Source organism: Oncorhynchus masou, chromosome 26 (genome assembly GCF_036934945.1).
Source record: "Oncorhynchus masou masou isolate Uvic2021 chromosome 26, UVic_Omas_1.1, whole genome shotgun sequence".
Classification (NCBI taxonomy): Eukaryota; Metazoa; Chordata; class Actinopteri; order Salmoniformes; family Salmonidae; genus Oncorhynchus; species Oncorhynchus masou.
Window position 1 is genome coordinate 279,727 of NC_088237.1, and position 12,832 is coordinate 292,558.

Here is a 12,832-nt window from a genome sequence, read left to right on the forward strand (position 1 = left end):
TTCCAGATCTGCCAGTCAGCCAGACTATTCCAATCAACCAGACTCTTCCAGTCAGCCAGACTCTTCCAGATCTGCCAGTCGACCAGACTCTTCCAGATCTGCCAGTCGACCAGACTCTTCCAGATCTGCCAGTCAACCAGACTCTTCCAGATCTGCCAGTCAGCCAGACACTTCCAGATCTGCCAGTCAACCAGACTCTTCCAGATATGCCAGTCAACCAGACCCTTCCAGATCTGCCAGTCAACCAGACTCTTCCAGATCTGCTAGTCAGCCAGGATCCGCCAGTCGGCCAGGATCCGCCAGTCAGCCAGGATCCGCCAGTCGGCCAGGATCTGCCAGTCAGCCAGGATCCGCCAGTCAGCCTGGATCTGCCGGATTCAACTACCTGGCTGGGCTTCATCTCAGTACTGGGCTTTTTCTCAGTACTGGGCTGCCTCTCAGTGCTGAGCTGCCCCTCAGTGCCGAGCTGCCCCTCAGTCCCGAACTGCCCCTCAGTCCCGAGCTGCCCCTCAGTCCCGAGCTGCCCCTCAGTCCCGAGCTGTCCCTCAGTCCCGAGCTGTCCCTCAGTCCCGAGCTGCCTCAGTCCCGAGCTGCCCCTCAGTCACGAGCTGCTCCTCTATTATGTAGGGTTCTGGGTGAGGACTATTCGGCCATGGTCGGCGGTTAGGGTGGATTATCCATGGACGCGAAGGGGAGGAACAATGACAATTATGAAGTGGGGTCCACGTCCGGAGCCGGAACCGCCACCATGGATAGACGCCCACCCGGACCCTCCCTATGGTTTTGAGGTGCGTTCGGGAGTCCGCACCTTAGGGGGGGGGGTTCTGTCACGCCTTGGTCTTAGTATTTTGTGTTTTAGTTTATTAGTTAGTCAGACCAGGGTGTGACATGGGGTTATTATGTATTGTGTTTTTGTATTGGGGTTTGTAGTGTCTGGGATTGTAGTTGATTAGGGGTGTGTGTGTGTGTGTTTATTAGGTTGGCTGCCTGAGGCGGTTCTCAATCAGGGTCAGGTGATTCTCGTTGTTGCTGATTGGGAACCGTATTTAGGTAGCCTGGTTTTCGCCTTGTATTTCGTGGGTGATTGTTCCTGTCTCTGTGTAGTTTGCACCAGTCAGGCTGTAATTGGTTTTACGTTCAGTTTGTTATTTTTGTATTTATTAGTTATTCGTGTTAGTTCGTTCGTTTTGTCTTCTCTAAATAAACATGAGTAACTTACACGCTGCATTTCGGTCCGACTCTCCTTTAACAAAAAAAAAAAAACGCCGTTACAGAGTGTAGCTTTAATTGAGTATCTTAGATGTGTGATTTAATGAAAGTTTGATTTGATATCATTTTTTTAAAATTTGTCGCTGCATTATGCTGATACAGATTTCGTATGGAACGCTGTTTAGGTCTTTGCGTGTCAAATAAGCTTGTTGACTAATCAGGTCCTGAATATGACTGCACGTCACCTAATAATTTAACGCGTTCCTACATTTTTTACATAGTTATTACACATTGATTACACTATCACTCGTATTTCATATGTCACAACAATTCATCGATACGTATGCTATGATGCTGGTTTAGTTGTCTTGGGCACCTACAGTGCTGGTCATAAAAGAAAGCAAGCTAGCTCATGGATGCAAACAATGTTCTTCCCCAAAAACATAGCAAAATCTGTTTTAGTAGCTATAGTAGTTTTACTAGTTCTCATTTGATTAATGGTGGTCTGACCCATATATGTGAAGCTAGCCACAATAGTGGACTTTGCAGTTAGCTTTCAAAATAAAAGTATGTAATTGACAGTGATACAAATTAATACAAATAGAATTATGCCATAATAGAATAGATCATGCTAAACGAGGTTGAAATGTTGTTATATAAAATCAACAAAAGACAATTTGTTAATTTGACAAAAAGCTGTTGAAATCACACTGGATGTATTAGACTTTAGAATTGCATTGGGGGCATACTTATTTCACTGTACAGCCTTACCTATGGATTGTGGATCAAGGGTATCAGTCTACTCAGTGACACCCAGAGAAACATTAGCGTCATAGCTCTTATTGCGGGACTCTGAAACAACTGTGAATTGAGCCACATTTATTGTCAAGCCATGTGTATTGAACACTATTCCAGAGGAAAAACAATACTGCGTAGATGTTTTGGAGTCTGATAACTCTGAGGACGATGTTGGGGAAAAATATGTTGGGTATTGAGTAGACTGATACACCATTTCATTGATCCCCAATACTTAGGTAAAGCTGTACAGTGCAAGATGAATGTCAATACATACAATAGGCTGACTGGGGAGGTGATTTCACACAGTCACAGTCCTGCGATAAGAGCTACAACGCTAATATTTGCGTAAACCTTTCACAGTTGTGTTCTGCGGGTGTCACCGAGTAGACTGGTAACCCATTTCATTGCTTCACATTCTAACCATGTTTAACATTATCTAGTCTAAACATGGCATAATTCCACCAATTGTAACCTTCTGCGTCACTTTCAGAGGTTGTTTTATTGAAGGCAAACCGCAAATTCTACTATTGTGCCTAATCCTTATTTTTTCCAATTTCACAACACATAACCCAGTCAGGTCAAGCCTCATTTGCCAGATTAAACTAGCTGGCTGTTTATAATGTTATCTTTGGGCAACAGGATTAAGTAGCTGGCTAGCTAATTATTTTAATAACTGAAGTTCAATTTCAATAGGCGAACAACAAGTGGCTAACTAGCTAATATTTACTCACAAGAATTCCTAAATCATTGTTAAGGACAATGAAAATGACTGCAGTTTCTACTGGTCATTGTTTTTAGGCTTGATGTATTGGTGCAAGCTAGGTACCAAGAAGTTAGCTAACCCAGAAGTTGCTGTCGAACAAATAATGCTTTATTTCCAACGCGTATTGTAAACACATCATTCGTGGCCGATGTTTACCTGTTTGCATACTTTTTTGTACTGCTTTGACAGTGTTACTGATAGTTGTGGCGCTTGGCTTGCATGTGCAAATTCATCACACACAACATTCTAATAGAATTGTTATTTGACAAGTCAAATTGGAAGCTTATTTGACGTGTCAAATAGTGTAATTTGACGTGAATTGTTTTGACACGTAAACACCCAAACGGCTTTCCATAATTTCGAGACAACTGTCACTTGAAAAGCACTCAATGGTCTCTATGTCTTGGCATTTGAACATGTTTATTGTGGTATAGTGTGATATAAGCAGAATTACAAATAATTCCAATGCAAGAACCCCAGAAAATGTGTCAATTTTAACTTCCACTTTAGTCACTTTATCCTGGTGCTGGGTCTGTTATGAGGTGAGATCATGTGTGATGCCTCCTCTTGGCACCATGGTGCTGGTGGTGCCATTTACATAACTACTTCCTTTAAACCATATTATGCAATTTCACTAAATGGTTTAAAGGGGAATAATGTCAAAGTTTGAAAATGTGTCTAAATTCCTAAACCCCTCTGACTTGTAGGTTCGCAGTGTATGTTCACTATGTCTGTTAACTAGAACACTTTTTGGAGAAAGATTTCCAACTAAGACCACAATTCTCACTCTCATGGATGATAATTAACCAAAATTCAGAAATCCTGAAACCTCAGTGTCAGCAGTGGACAGTATTATTAGCATCTTCAGGATCTCTGGAACAAAATATGTACAGTTGAAGTCGGAAGTTTACATACACCTTAGACAAATATATTTAAACTCGGTTTTTCACAATTCCTGACATTTAATCCCTGTTTTAGGTCAGTTAGGATCACCACTTTATTTTAAGAATGTGAAATGTCAGAATAATAGTAGAGAATTATTTTTTTCAGCTTTTAATTATTTCATCACATTCCCAGTGGGTCAGAAGTTTATATACACTCAATTAGTATTTGGTAGCATTGCCTTTAAATTGATTAACTTGGGTCAAACGTTTCGGGTAGACTTCCACAAGCTTCCCACAATAAGTTGGGTGAATTTTGGCCCATTCCTCCTGACAGAGCTGGTGTAACTGAGTCAGGTTTTTAGGCCTCCTTGCTCACATATGCTTTTTCAGTTCTGCCCACAAATTCTTTATTGGATTGAGGTCAGGGCTTTGTGATGGCCACTCCAATACCAAGACTTTGTTGTCCTTAAGCCATTATGCCACAACTTTGTAAGTATGCTTGGTGTCAATGTCCATTTGGAAGACCCATTTGCGACCAAGCTTTAACTTCCAAGCTTTAACTTCCTGACTGATGACTTTTGTTTCATCAGACCAGAGGACATTTCTCCAAAAAGTATGATCTTTGTCCCCATGTGCAGTTGCAAGCCGGAGTCTGGCTTTTTTATGGCGGTTTTGGAGCAGTGGCTTCTTCCTTGCTGGGCGTCCTTTCAGGTTATGTCGATACAGGACTTGTTTTACTGTGGATATAGATACTTTTTCCTCCAGTTTCCTCCAGCACTCCAGCATTTCCACAAGGTCCTTTGCTGTTGTTCTGGCATTGATTTGCACTTTTCGCACCAAAGTACGTTCATCTCTAGGAGACAGAACGCGTCTCCTTCCTGAGCAGTATGATGGCTGCGTGGTCCAATGGTGTTTATACTTGCGTGCTATTGTTGTACTGATGAACGTGGAACCTTCAGGCATTTGGAAATTGCTCCCAAGGATGAGATTTCAGACTGAGGTCTTGGCTTATTTCTTTTCATTTTCCCCTAATGTCAAGCAAAGAGGCACTGAGTTTGAAGGTAGGCCTTGAAATACATCCACAGGCACACCTCCAATTGACTCAAATTATTGTCAATTAGCCCATCAGAAGCTTCTAATGCCATGACATACTTTTCGGGAATTTTCCAAGCTGTTTAAAGGCACAGTCAACCGAGTGTATGTAAACTTCTGACCCACTGAAATTGTAGACAATTGTTGGAAAAATGACTTGTGTCATGCACAAAGTAGATGTCCTAACCGATTTGCCAAAACTATAGTTTGTTAACAAGAAATTTGCAGAGTGGTTGAAAAATGAGTTTTAATAACTCCAACCTAAGTGTACAGTGGGGAGAACAAGTATTTGATACACTGCCGATTTTGCAGGTTTTCCTACTTACAAAGCATGTAGAGGTCTGTAATTTTTATCATAGGTACACTTCAACTGTGAGAGACGGAATCTAAAACACATTGTATGATTTGAATTAATTTGCATTTTATTGCATGACATAAGTATTTTATACATCAGAAAAGCAGAAACAGAAACCTTTGTTTGCCATTACAGAAATCAAATGTTTCCTGTAGTTCTTGACCAGGTTTGCACGCACTGCAGCAGGGATTTTGGCCCCCGTGACAGGCTATACTTTGACACTGACAAACTGAGAATCTGAGATCAATTAAAGCGACCTTGTCTTGAATCTATCATTAGCCCAGACCTAGATGTTTGGAGACACATATTGTACAATATGAGGAGGGAATTATAGTCCTAAAAAAGCTTTTGTTTCATTGACTCAACTCAATAATGTACAGCTCACTCACCAGCGATGGCCATTGCGCTTGAGCCAAAAGCTCTCTTGTTTTACTTGGAAAAACAATGCTGTTCGCTCAGTAAGTCTATTTGGAAGTTGATAACATGGTAGCCTACAGAGAAACTAGTCTTCTCTTTTCAGCAGGATCCATTTGCTTTCCAACCTGTGTTTTCCAGTGAGTGAATTTGAAATATCCTGAATATTCCTGAATAGTCACAATGAATGAAAGATTACATGTAAAGACATTGTAAATGTTCCCCCTTTTTGTCCCCCTTCAACCTCTCCCAGAATGCCACCAAACACATTTACAAAGAACGCCAAAGTCATTGAGTTACATATCAGAAAACCAAACAAAAGTATACAACAATGTTACTTCAATACAAGCAAAAAATGTAATAGCCTAACAATTTCAGGTGATTAGGTGATCCTATAGGCCTATAGCAGTAATCTCAAGGGGTGGGGGTGGGGCCAAGAGCACTAATCTGGAGGAAGTGTTTGGAGGATAGGATATCATCGTGTCCCAGGTGGAATCAAATTAGTTATACTTATTTTTTTCTAATTTTAGGAACAGCATCAGATCTTTGAGCCAAAGAGAGGCGAAGGATAGGATTGATAGATTTCCAATCCAACAAAATTCTTCTGCGGGCCAACAGGGTGGCAAAAGCAATTGCATCTAGTTGTCTATTGGTCAGAGAACGATTGTTGTTTGGTACTCCAAAAATAGCCATTTCTGCACTCGGCTGCAACTTTATATCAAATGCTTCAGAAAGTGTTTTTAATATAGTGGACCAATAATCTGCCTTTACACATGTCACATCAATATTTGGGTAGAATTTGGATAATCTGGCCTTGCTTAAATGGATACGGTGAAGTACCTTAAACTGTATTAAGGCTGAGCCGGGAACAAGAGGAGCTTCCATTTACCCTAAGTAAGGCACCATTCCAGACTTCATCAGTGATCTCTCCACAAAGTTTCCTTTCCTACTCAGATCGGATTGTATTGAATGATGGCTTATCAAGGGACATGATTCTCTCAAAAATACGGTATATGAGTCCCTTTAGTTGAAAAGGTGTTTGCAAAATGGCATCCAGACCCGATCTGGGTGATAGAATTGGAAAGGTTAGGCTTTGAGTCCGAATAAACAGGCTCATTTGGAAATACCTAGATAAACCTGAATGGGTTAGATTCAATGTGATTAGCGAGGTCTTCGAAATTGGCAAAGGTGCCATCAATATAAAGGTCATGAAACTTAGTGAGGCCATTCCTCTGTCACATCCTGAAAGATGAATCAAGTTTGCTTGGAAGGAAGAGTTGAGTATTACATATAGGACCTTGAAAATGTAAAATGTTGACGGAATTGAGTTCACATTTCAAAAGTATTGACATCAATTGGATTGGATGTGTAGCGCGACGCTGAAAGGGGGAGATTGGGGGTGACTAAGGCTGACAAAGAGGAGGAGAAACAGGAGTTGGCTTCTGTTTGACAGTAGTCAGTTTCTGGGGTGTGGCCCTTGATAATTGGAAATACTGTGAACAAAGTACTGATGCCTTGGGTGATGAGTACAACAGTAAGACCCAGGAAATGAAGTTTTCACCAAAGCCACATTTTGCCATTACAGAGAATACATTTTCCTATTCTACCCTGTCAAATGCCTTCTCTGCATCTAAAGACATAAACACTTCAAGAACGTCCGAAGGTGCAGGAGAGTGTATGACATTAAGCAGACGTCGGATGTTAGAAAAGGCGTGGCGAGCCTTAATAAACCCTGTCTGATCCGTCGATATGATGTCTGTCATATTGGTTTCTATTCGAGAGGCAAGCATTTGCAAAGAAATTTACATCTGCATTTAAAAGTGAGATCGGTCTGTATGAGCCACACTCAGGTGCATCTTTGCTGGTTTTAACAAAGGAGGGGAGCTAGTTAGGCAGAAGACTTCGATTGGGTAGCCATCTGGGCCAGGGGATTACCCACTTTGCATTGCTGTAATTGAATAAATAAACTCCTCTGACCGCAAAGGTTGATCAATTTCATCTCACTTCTCTGTACTAATGGTAGGAGTTTCCAAATTGTAAAGAAAATCATTCAGAACTGAATTGCCTTCAGGTGGTTCTGACATGTGAAGAGCTGAATAAATGTTTTTGAAAGTATTTTTGATTTCAGTAGGGCTAACTTTTAAGACACCTGAGGTGTTGTGAATTTGAGGGATCAGCTGTGAGGCAGATTCACACTTGAGTTGATGAGCTAGAAGTCGACCAGACTTTTCTCCATGTTCGTAAACAAAACCATGTGAGCGGATTAGCTGCTGCTCAGCATTATCTGTGGATAGTACATTGTACTGAGTTTGAAGACTCAGCCTTTCTTTGTAAAGTTCTGGTGATGGAGAGGCAGAATGATTTTGGTCTAATTTCAGAATAGCGTCGATCAGCTGTTGTTGTTGTTTAATATTCCGTTGTTTATTGAGAGGAGAGGAATAGGAGATTATTTTGCCTCTAAGAACAACTTTAGTGTTTACCAAAGTGTAGATGGAGAGATCGATTCTGTTTTATTTGTCTCAATAAAGACATCAATTGCGATCTGCCCAGGACCAAAAGCTTCATCCATGTGCCTCCCTGTCCCATCGTCTCAATCCTGCAGAGAGGAACTACGATGTAGGCAACTGAGAACTCCTGGTGGTCAAGATGGCATTGGAAGAGTGGAGGCACTGGTTGGAAGGAGCAGAACAGCCATTCCTGGTCTGGACCGACCATACAAATGTTGAATATCTCCGAACAGCAAAGCACCTTAACTCCAGGCAGGCCCCTTGGGCTCTCTTGTTTACACGATTTAACTTCACAATTTCCTATTGCCCAGGGTCCAAGAATGTGAAGCCTGATGCCCTCTCCCGCCTTCACAGTTCCTCTGCCAAACCCTCAGTCTCCGAAACCATTCTACCTACCTCATGCCTTGCAGCCTCAGCGGGTTGGGGTATTGAGACCCTGGTTCACAAGGCACAACATTCCCAGCCTGGACCTGAAGGGGGACCAGCTAACCTCCTGTTTGTCCCTCGCTCTGTCTGGTCCCGGCTCCTGGAATGGGCTCATTCCTCCAGGTGGACCTGTCACTACCTGGAGCCGACAGCTGGTCTGGGTGAAGTATGCCCGGAACACCCTTCCATGTTCATCCACGGGACTCCCCCCTTTTGAGTATTCCATTGGGTAGCAACCTACACTCTTTCCAGGACAAGAATTGGAAGTCTACGTACCCTTGGCCCAGACGTTCGTCTGCCACTGTCGACGTACCTGGAGAATTGCTCAGGTAGCACTTATCAAGACCAATTCCAGGTATCGTCAACAAGTGGACCGCCGCCGGACTCCAGCTCCCGCTACCGCATTGGCTGTCCGTATGGCTGCCCACCCTGGACCTGTCCCTTCTGGTCGAGTCCCTGTAAATTGTCCCCTCGTTTTATTGGTCTGTTTCCCATCTCTAGAGTCCTTAGTTCCACTGCTGTCCATCTCGTTTTACCCCGTACCCTCCGTATTCACCCTACGTTCCATATGTCTAGCCCATGTCTCACAGTCCTTTGTTCTCTGTCCCCAGGCCCCCCTCCCCGTGTCATTGATGGCCATCCGGCATACACAGTGAAACGTCTCCTGGGTGTTTGACCACTGGGCAGGGGTTTCCAGTATCTGGTTGACTGGGAGGGTTACGGCCCGGAGGAGAGGTGCTGGGTTCCCACTAGAGACATCCTGGATCCAGCCCTCATCGCCGACTTCCACCGCCGACACCCCGGTCAACCAGGTATGCGCCCAGGTAGGATGCCAGGTGGTGCCCCTACAGGGGGGGCACTGTCACACCCTGATCTGTTTCACCTGTCTTGTGATGGTCTCCACCTCTTCCAGGTGTCACTTATTATCCCTGTGTTTCCTGTCTCTCTGTGCCAGTTCGTCTTGTATGTTTTTCAAGTCAACCAGTGTTTTCCCTATACTCTTGCTTCTATTCTCTCTTGCTCGTCCTCCCGGTTTTTGACCCTTGCCTGTTTTCTGGGCTCACCTGCCGGACCATTCTGACTGCCCTGACCTCGAGCCTGCCTGCCACTCTGTACCTGGACTCTGAACTGGTTTTGACCTTTTGCCAGTCCACAACCATTCTCTTGCCTACCCCTTTTGAATTGTTGAATAAATATCAAAACTTAACTTCTTGAAACTCCCCAAACCGGATCCGGGTTTGTGACTAAGCCTCAGGCTCATTAGCATAACGCAACGTTAACGATTTCTGAAAATCGCAAATAAAATTAAAATAATGCGTTTGCTCTCAAGCTTAGCCTTTTCTTAACAAAACTGTCATCTCAGATTTTCAAAATATGCTTTTGAACCATAGAAATGGACTAATTTGTGTAAGAGTATGCAAAGCTAGCATAGCATTTTGTGTAGCATGTAGCACGCAACATTTTCACAAAAGCCAGATAACCAAATAAATAAAATCATTTACCTTTGAAGAGCTTCTGATGTTTTCAATGAGGAGACTCTCAGTCACATACCAGATGCGCAGTGTTTCCTGAAAGCGTCTGTGTGTAGGAGAAATCGTTCCGTTTTCTACATTGCGCCTGGCTACTGAAACGAACCGAAAATGCAGTCACCTACAACGTAAAACTTTTTCCGCATTAACTACATAATATCGACCGAAACATGGCAAACGTTGTTTGGAATCAGTCCTCAAGGTGTTTTTTCACATATCTCTTCATTGACATGCAGTTCGTGGAAGCTTGCTTTCCTCTCTGTATCCCTTGGAAAAATACTGGCAGGTGACTTTTGCGCACCAATTTCGGCGCAGGACACCGGGCGGACACGTGGTAAATGTGGTCTCTTATGGTCAATCTTTCAATGATCTGCCTACAAATACGTCACAATGCTGCAGACACCTTGGGGAAACGACAGAAAGGGTTGATTCATTCCTCTTGCGTTCACAGCCATATAAGGAGATCATGAAAGACAGAGCCTCAAAAATCCTTGTCATTTCCTGGATGCCATCTCATCTTGGTTTTGCCTGAAGCTCACGTTAAAGGGCACGCACAGAGAAGATCTTTGTATTTCTGGACACGTCAGAGTGTTTTCTTTCGAACAGTAGCAATTATATGCATAGTCGAGCATCTTTTTGTGACAAAATATCTTGTTTAAAACGGGAACGTTTTTCATCCAAAAATGAAATAGCGCCACCATAGATGTAAGAGGTTAAGCCATCTGCCTCCCGTGTCTGCACCTGGGTCTCGCCTTGTGCCCTTATAGTCTATTCTAGAATAGGATTGGTGTACATGTGAAATGAAAGATCATTTTTTTGTTACTGGGAAAAAGGAATCCATGGATCTACACATTCTGCCTCGCTCATAAATGCAGCAAAGTGCTGGACATTTTTGAAGGAGATCATGATCTAGGGTTTGAACGGTCCAAGACTGGGTTGATCACACAATTCAAGTCCCCTCCAAAAATGAAATAGTGTGAGTTGAGATTGGGCAGAAAATAAATATGTTTGTTAATAAAATCAACATCATCCCAATCGGGAGCATAAACATTTACAAGCAAAACAGAAGTGTGAAAGAGAGAACCAGATACCCAAACAAAATGCCCCTGTGGATCCGAGATGATGTCAGCAGTGGTGAATTGTACTTTCTTATGAATAAGTACTGCTGTTCCCCTTGCCTTAGCATTGGATTGTGAATGGAATATTTGCCCTACCCAAGCTTTACGGAGTCTACCATGATTTGCTGCACACAGATGTGTATCTTCTAAGAATGCAATATCAGTTTTTACATTCTTAAGATGAGAAAATACTCTAGCCCGTTTAACCGGGCCCTTCATTGTCTTGACGTTCCAGCTTTTAAACCTAATAGCTGACCCCCCAACTCCCACCCCAATATCTGAAAGGTCAGTCATTAAAAGTTGAGATTACTAAATAAAAACTGGAATAGACATGAACACCCTGTATAAGACCACCGATCATATCTTGTGACAAAGGAAAAAGCATGTACTGAAAAGTTAGGCAAAATACTGTTGAAGTGGAATATGTAACAATCAAATGGTTAATGAAGGCAAACAACTTCCCCCTACCCCCTGAAAAACCCTCAAAATAGCACAACAAAATAAACACAGAACTAAATAACACTGTCCTATGCTTGTAGCAGGGTTCCCCAAAAAGAGTCAAACTCCCGGTTAACTACCTGTCACTTAACTTCCCCTACACAAGAGGGCTCCCAATTATTAACAGAATGATTTACATGAACAGTTTTAAATTGTATAAACTCAGATTTTGACGGTTCACTCAATAGTCAATCAGTTACATCCCTTCATTGGCTTTAACAACCGCAAATAGCCAAATAAAATGCTTCTGTTGGTCAAGACTTCGGCCCATGGGTTGTGTTAGGGGGGCGTTCCACGCTCCCGAAGCCGCACCGTGCAACTGCATCCACAGGTAGTAAAATATGATACTCAGGCGCAGTGCGACCACAAGGACTACATCAGGGAATGCACCACACAAACACGAATGCCAAAATATTCCAACGTCAATGAATCTCCGTAGAGGCGAAAGCTAAATATATCCAAACACCCACTCAAACAAATAAAGGCATTACAGTCACATGAAAGCAAATGCAAACAAGAAGGTAACCCAAGTCAAACTCTGAGATTGTAGCATTAGCAAATAATGTTAGTCTTTAGGAAGGTAACGTTAAATGAATAGCTAATGTCAATTTAGTTCAAACAAAAACAAACTCACGTTAGATATTTAAAATGTGTTACTAGTACCAGCTAAGCTAGTCAGTCAGCCAATGTTACATACATGGATACAGGTCTTCAGGTCTTCATTCAGTCGATTTTAGATGTTGCTAGCTAGGTAGTTGTCCATATGTCAAGCTATATCTCAGCTAGCTAGCCGCTAGAAATGGTGGAGAAGTGCCACCGCCACATTCAAATAGCCCAGTCAGTGCTTGAGCGTAGCTAGCCATGCTAGCAAGTCAGCCCAATGTTCCTGTTGTCTGAAATCTTCACAGCCAAGTATAGATGTAATACAGATATCCCTGGGTGCTCCTGGAGTTAAGCATTAATCTTGTTGTCATGTAAATATACATTTAAAAAATTGTGTTAGCTAGCCAGCCAGATAGTAAACAGTCAAATGTGTCAAGCCAGCTCCCGCAAGCCAGCCAATTTGATTGTGATGTATTAGCTAACGTTGCCACTCATCTCAGTCAGATTAAATAAAATAAAATAAAAATGTCATCGGGTGCTCCCGGGATGAGAAAGAAAAGAACATTGCTTTGATGTGAAAAGTAATATCCAAGTGGGTGTCATGAAAATCATTCAGTTCCCAGCTAGAAAATTATC

The 12,832-nt window shown here is 42.5% G+C and overlaps 1 protein-coding gene across 2 annotated transcripts in view; it reads left to right on the forward strand.

The window, feature by feature from the left end:
* The window catches only part of st6gal1 (ST6 beta-galactosamide alpha-2,6-sialyltranferase 1), a 159,434-nt gene that overhangs the window by 11,263 nt on the left and 135,339 nt on the right, over positions 1-12,832 (forward strand). Inside the window, exon 1 of one of the 2 annotated variants that reach the window (XM_064938035.1) lies at positions 9,173-9,272. The exons of the other annotated variant lie outside the window; for it this stretch is intronic. The gene's annotated coding sequence lies outside the window, so the exon portion shown is untranslated. Of the gene's footprint in view, positions 1-9,172; positions 9,273-12,832 lie in introns of those variants that run through there. 2 annotated transcript variants of the gene reach the window in all.